Here is a 7,244-nt window from a genome sequence, read left to right as displayed (position 1 = left end):
CCTCGGCGATCTCAAAGTTTCTGGCCGCTCAGTGACTGGGTGTCAAAGCCACCCCATCTCCATGGCCTCATGTCGGGTTCCTGGGCTATATATTTTCCCCTCCAGGGCTGGAGGGGTATGTTAAAAACCCGCTGCAGGTGCTGTCAGTTTCCTGTGGTCGGAAGTAAAATCTCAGGCTTCCAGAGCCCTTGAAGTCTCTGCAGACTCCCTCAGAGGGCAGCCTACCTGGCCCACCCCGCACTCCCTCACACGTTTGCTTTGTTAGCTTCTAGCCTCGCGGCTGATTTTCCACCCTTGTCCAAACACCTTGTCATCTCAGGTGCTCTGTCCTCTTCAAGGGTGCCCTTACCCTAGCCTCCTCGGACTGCAGGTGTGTTTTTAAATCAGTCAGCTGCTCAAGCCGCTGGCCTGGGGCACCCCATTCCAAAGATGTCTTGCTGCTTACCAAGGCTTTACAAGCATCTGCTGAATGCTTCAGTACCAGGCACTGTTGGAGGCCTTGCATTTTAAATAGCACAGTCAGGGAAGATAAAGCGGAGGCCAAGGTGCCTGAGCAGGGAAGTGAGGGGGCAGGTGAGGGACTTACCAGGTAGTAACCATGTAGGTATATGGTGGAAGGTGCCTTGGGCAGAGGGAACGGTATGTGCAAAGGCTCTAAGGGGGGCTGAGTTTGCTATGTTTGAAGAGCATCTGCAGGCGGCCAGAGGAGTGGAGCAGAGTGAGGTGAAGAGGGATGGGAGATAATATCAGGGAATGCCTTGGGGACACAATCAAGATGGTCCTTGTCTATCTAGTCTGTTCTCCTAAGAACAGGATCTGGCACACACCGAGCACTCAGCAAATGTCAGCTCTTGGTTATTCTGATGATGATGCGTTATTGTTCCCAATCCATCTGTGAAGGAAACTCAGGTGTGTGAATCACTTTATAATCTGTCAAGTATTTCATAAATGGTTTATATCATTTATTATTATTATTCCCGGGCCTCAGATGAGGAATACCAGGGTATATATTTCTCTTAGAACAGAGAGTTTTGTGCAGTAAATGCTAGCTATCATTTATTATCCTCATGACTCTTCTTGTTATTCCCAATTTAGAGATGAGGAAAATTGAGGCAGTGAAAGTATACAGGAAGCCTACAATAAATGTTGGGTCTCATCATTGTTGCTCTTATTATCCCAAGTCCACAGGCAAGGCCCAGGAAGCTTTATTCCCTGGGCCATGGCTCCTACCAGATTCAGTTGACCCCAGGCCTGGGTCCCCACCGCACTGACACTGCCTGTGTGCCTTAGACCAGCCCCCAGGGATCTTTATGAAACTTAAATATCTTCTTCTCTGTATCACACAAATGGGGACAGCCTGGATATTCCACTGACATCGCTTTTCTCCCAAGATTTAAATCCTGGCTTCCCTGCATATTGTGTGACCTCGGGCAAGTTGCTTAACGTCTCCAAAACTCAATTACGTGATTTGCAAAATGGTGACGCCAACTGCACAGAACCTCTTATAAATCTGGCCAGCTCTTCACTCCTTTCTGAAACCTCTGACCCTTGCCTAAGCCGAATTGTCCCTCATGTGAACACAGTGCTGTACACAAAGAGATGGTTGATACACAGGACTGCTCTCCCAGACTGACCCAACCTACTTTGTATCCCTGGGTTCTAGAGAAAGGCCTGAAAGCAAACACTTTGTTTCCACTTATGTAATTTTGCACGTGTGTGAAATCACCCGGAAATGCCTTCAGTCTGAAGGCTACTGCTGATTAATTCATTGTTTCCCCGTGCTGATCATTCTTATTCTTTTTAAAACTTTTTTTGGCCAGGCATGCAGCATGTGAAAGCTCCTGGGCCAGGGATTGAACCTTCACCACAGCAGCAGCCTAAGCCACATCAGTGACAACACCAGGTCCTTAATGTGCTGGGTCCTTAGGGAACTCTGTGACTCTGTGATTGTTCTTTTTTTAAAACCACACCTGCAGCATATGGAGGTTCACAAGCCAGTTAGTTCCTGACAGAGTCTGGGAGAATCCTACCCTGTGCTACAGTGGATATATTAAAAACGGTCCGTTTGAAGATGCCTCGTGCATTAATAGATAGTGATATAGTAATGGGGAAGGCAAGGGACTTTTCTAAATGGAGGGAGACTGCAGAACAGCCAAATAATATATTGAATTTTAAAAATGAGTCCTTAAGGATACTCATATAGAAAGGAAAGAGGAAAAGGAATAAGCTCTTTTTTTTTTTTTTTTTCTGGTTTTTCGGGCCCCACACAAGGCATGTGGAGGTTCCCGGGCTAGGGGTCAAATTGGAGCTACAGCTGCTGGCCTTCACTACAGCCACAGCCATGTCAGATCCGAGCCACATCTGCGACCTACACCACAGCTCGTGGCAATGCCAGATCCTTAACCCACTGAGCAAGGCCAGGGATCAAACCCACAACCTCATGGTTCCTACTCGGATTCATTGCTGTTGCGCCATGACCAGAACTCCAAGCTCTTTTATTTTATTTTTTTTTTTACTGGAGAAGGACTGAATAAATGAGGAGACACAGAAAGTAATGCTAAAGAAGGGTGTGCCTTTATAATTACGAGATCAAAAGGCGACCACCTGAGTCCTTGGCCCCCTCCCGCCGCCCCATGTTTCTCTACAGCATCTTGTAAATGGATAGCTTACCAAAGTTAAAAGTCCACCATGGCCACTCTAATTCAAGGTTATATTGATAAGTTTAACCTGCTATTTCATCCTTAAAGTGAAATTGTATTCACCTGAGGCCTCGCAGGGGCTCTGCTCCAGCTTAAGTCAGATCCACTCTTGACCCCAGACTAGATCCTGACAATGTCAGATGTGAGCAGTTTTTCAGAGGCAGGCCAGCAAAAACAATGCTCACAGGGTCAGAAAGCTCATAAGGCAAAAACTTTGGACCCAGGACCCAAGACCGAGAGGACCAGCCCAGTGCCTCCAGAGGCAGCAGGAGAAGCGCGAGGACAAGGGACTCAGCAGGTACCTTTCCTGGTTGCTCAGGCTCTTGGGGGCTGTGGAGTCTCTTTCCAGTCCCCCTCTGACACCAGAGCTGTTCAAAGATTAAACCTGTGTGTATTAAAAATTCTAAGAACAAAAGTTGATTGGAATCAGGGAGCATCCAGTGTATCAGGGGGAGAGAAACTCTGAGAAGCTGCACAAAACGAAGGACTTTTGTGAGCAGGAGGGAGCGGGAGCAAGGGAGTTTTCTTAGTCAAAAGGCATGGTTTTTGCAGAGTTGTTTTCCTGGAGGGGCGGCAGGGCCATCAGGGGCTTCTGATAGACTTATTTAAGGTTCCACTTCTGGGAGAACTGCTGCTGTTTGTCTCGGTTTGGTGACGTGGGGCTTAGGATAAGCTCCTGTGTTTTGGGGTCTGTGTCTTGTTTTTACCAAGGGCTGAGGCCCTGTCTTTATCTTTGTTGGAAAGAGAGGGTGGAGGTGACATTCCGGGCACTGAAATGGCAGATGCAAACTTTGTTTTCATGTCCGTGTGTGCTCAGACCTTGTGAGAAGTACAGCTGGTCGATGTTTGCTTTTTTCCTGCACCCGAAGTAAGTTCGTGTTAACCATCAATACTGAAAACACTGCTTTTGGTTCAAAGGCGCCCAGGAGTTCCTGTCGTAGCTCAGAGGGAACAAACCCGACTAATATCCATGAGGGCGTGGGTTCGATCCCTGGCCACCCCCTCAGTGGGTTAAGGATCCTGCACGGCCCTGAGCTGTGGTGTAGGTCGCAGTCTCTGTCTGGATCTGGTGTTGCCGTGGCAAAGGCTGGCAGCTACAGCTCCTATCAGACTGCTAACCTGGGAACTTCCACATACCTCTGGTTGGGCACTAAAAAGACAAACAAAACAACAAATCAAATGTTGTAACTTTTTTTTTTTTAAGAAATATGTGGGCATATATAAATAAATATTTCTTGAACAGTGCACCAATCAAAAGAGTATTATCACATGTGAAGGATATCTTAATTTCCTCAAGCTGCTGTCCCACAAGCTGGGTTGCTGTAAACTACAGACATTTACTCTTCAGGTTTCAGGAAGTAGGAAGGAGAGAGCTCTCTCTGAAGAGAATCTGTTCCATGCTTGTCTTTTAGCCTCTGGAGTTAAGATAGGTTCCTGGGCGCATCGTGCTAAAAGGCTGGGCTCAGCTGGGAGTGAGAATCTGTTAATTTACCTCCTCATTTCCTTAAACAAATTTAGGAGTCGCTTTTGAATGGATACGTGGCAGCAGATGCATGTTAGATGAAATTTTTAGAAACTGACATTATTTTCTTTGGTCAACTTCCTGTTAACTCTGGATGGCTTTGTTCTTATGCACATTGTTAGTGAAAGAATAGAGGGAAAGAAGGAAAGGGGGAGGGGTGGGGGAGAGGCAGGCGAAAGCGGGAGGAGAAATCTTGAGTTTTCCTTCCTAAAGGAAGGATTAGTCCTTAAGCAGTGAGCTGGATCGACAGATCAGGGAGGGGCCCTGGCTTACTCAGGTTCTCTGACCCCACCCACCCTATGCCTGGACTTAAGAAGCTCTTCGGGGGAACTTGGAGGACGTTACAAAACCAGAGCAGGTCGGAGTTGCACCTCCACCCTGGGTTCTGAACTAGGAACTGGGAAGGAGCTCAGTCTTATCAAATGTTCAGATACAAGGATTTGAGGAAGGATAGAGGAAGGAAGAATAACTTGTAAATTTTTGCAGAGCATTTTTTAACACGGTGGAGTTTACATGGTAATAAAGTGCTTTTATGCAGTCATGAACTCAGTAAATTCCCCATACTAATGTCAATTAAAGAGGTAGGTGTGGCACAAACAATGAGCTTCCCCTTGTAGTGGCAGGATCCAGCGATCCCAGGCCAGTGGCTTCTTGTTTGGGGGCAGGGCCTGTCGCCATAGAGACAGATAGATGGGCTGCCACCTGGTGGTGCGAGTGTGCGATGTGGCACAGCTGACTTCCAGGGAGGGCTCGTTTCCTCTGAGCAGTGAGAGCAGTGAGGGAAGGGCCATTTACAGTGAGATGGGCCACAGGCTGAGCTGTGATAGGTTAGTATAGTAATAAGATGATACATTTGGACAAAGCAGAGTGAGAAAAAAATTCCTCTAGACCAAGGAAACTGGGTGCTCAAGAACGGGAAAAATGAGAGTGTGATTTGGGGCAGATTTCAAAAACGTAAAATACAATGCAGAAATGAAGGCAGAATAGAGGGGAAATCAGTGTGTTTCTCTCCTCTTGAGTCAAGGTCATGACCCTGCTGTCCCCAGTCTGACACCCGTGCTGTTTTCATAGCGAGTGTGGTAATTCGTTTGAGTTGTTGCGAGGGCTAGATAGTTGAGCTAAACACACACGTCCTAACCCAATTAGACCAAAGCTCCAACGTTCTCATCCTTCTGGGTCATTTTATCTCACTGAGATGTGTGCATGGCTCATTTGGCTGCTCAATATCCAAGTCAGGTTTGTACTTGCATTTATTCAAGAGCCCCCATTGCCCCCTCAGCACAGGCTCCTGACAAGGAGTCCCTGGAGGGTCCTGGGGCCGAGGTGGGGGAGGGGGTGACATGGAAATGGCTCAATCGGTGGCTCTTTGGTGGGAGCAGGAAGGGAGCGTTGAGCACAGTGGGAAGCAGGGCCCAGGAGGCCAGGTTGTTTGTATTTTATCATCTCCTCGCGAGTCTCTGGAGCAGAGGAGTGGTCGTGAGCAGAACCACTTTGAAAAGTTCGCCTGAGCAGCAGCCGAAAGGAGGAAAGTTGGTATCAGAAGCGAATCTGATAGTTTAGGAGGAGGCAGCAGGTGCCTGACCCAGGGAGCAGGAAGAGGAGGAAAGAGGTGACAGTATTGAGATGTAAAGAACAGGGGGTGGCAGGTCAATTCGAACCCCTCCTTTGAGACGCTGTGAAGTGCAAACATCTAGTCATTGCGTTACTTTCGTGGTTGGCGTCCGGAAAGAACGTGCTGTTCCCCTTTGGGGGAAGAGTGTTGGGGTGGCTGTTGCTGTCGTGCCCTTGGTCTGGTGGGGCATTCACAGCGCCTGACCCAGCTGGTATTTGGGAGAGTGTAGCCCCTGCAGAGGGATGGGCTCAAGCCCTTGCCTTCCCACCTGTACCTGGGGCTTCACAGCGCACCCTCCTGGTCCCCTGATGCGAGTGCACAGGAGGATGGCAGTGCTGAGTGGGCGCGGCCTCCGTGGGGATTAAGGGGTTTCTGAGAAGCACCCAGCACAGTGTCTGACCCACGGGAAGGGCTCCTGCTTACTGGCTCCTGTGCACACTGGTCAAGGCACACGTTTCCTAAGCTCTGATCCCCAAGCTCGGTGAGCACGGCAAGGGGTGTGCGTCCTGCTGGCCAGGGTCTGCCTGAGGGTATCATGTTCTTAAATATTGGGCTCGCGATTATTTTTACAATGGGACCTATTAAGTTTGTTTTCTTAAGAACTAAATCGGTATGCATTGCCCCTTTTCAGCGAATAAAAAATTCGCTTTGAACTGTGTTTTGAGTAAAAGGAAATCTTCCACACAATGGACTATAAGTTGAAGTGATAGAACACACTTCAGAATTTATACTAGATAGCAGGCGTGTTCTTCGGCTTTCTGAAGGTGTGAAATTGCAGTTAATTGCTTTGTTCTCAGTTTTAAAGAGCAAAAGAGTTCATAAAAATTAGACTCAAGTGGCAGTTTGCGAAGGCTCTAAAACCTCTCAGTGTATTTTTCATTGCCAGGATGTAGTTCTTTTGAATGTTGATTATTCCCATGAATTTTAAAATATTTTCAAATGCCCTACAGGCACTAAACAGATGAAAATTATCTCTGAATTCTCTTTGAGTAGAGCTGTGTCAATGAGAAGGCTAGTATCTTTGGTTTCCTATAGCACATGCATCCTTTATCTAGATAGATTGCTTAAAAATAGAGGGTTTTGCAATGAAAATGTAAATAATGAAGTTATTACATCCTAACTATATGTAATAAGTAAATTGTCAAAAATTTCATCACATACTATGTCTATGTGTATGTTTGTATATATATATATGGGTATATACCTATTTATGGAGAGAAAGTCTGTTCTCTTCATATCTGGCAGCTATTTGTTCATTAGAAATATCAATCATTAAGAGACAGCATGATCTACTTGTGTATGTGTTTAGTACTCTACTGTCGTTCAAGTAAGAATACAGTAAATATGCTGGAATTCCCCTGGAATTCCCTTGGGGCACAGTGGTTAAAGATCTGGCATTGTCACTGCAGCG

The sequence above is a fragment of the Sus scrofa genome, chromosome 6 (genome assembly GCF_054392235.1).
Source record: "Sus scrofa isolate SSC_HxYL_T2T_F1_AM1 chromosome 6, Sscrofa_HxYL_maternal_Yorkshire_Landrace_v2.0, whole genome shotgun sequence".
Classification (NCBI taxonomy): Eukaryota; Metazoa; Chordata; class Mammalia; order Artiodactyla; family Suidae; genus Sus; species Sus scrofa.
This window is presented reverse-complemented; position numbering follows the sequence as displayed.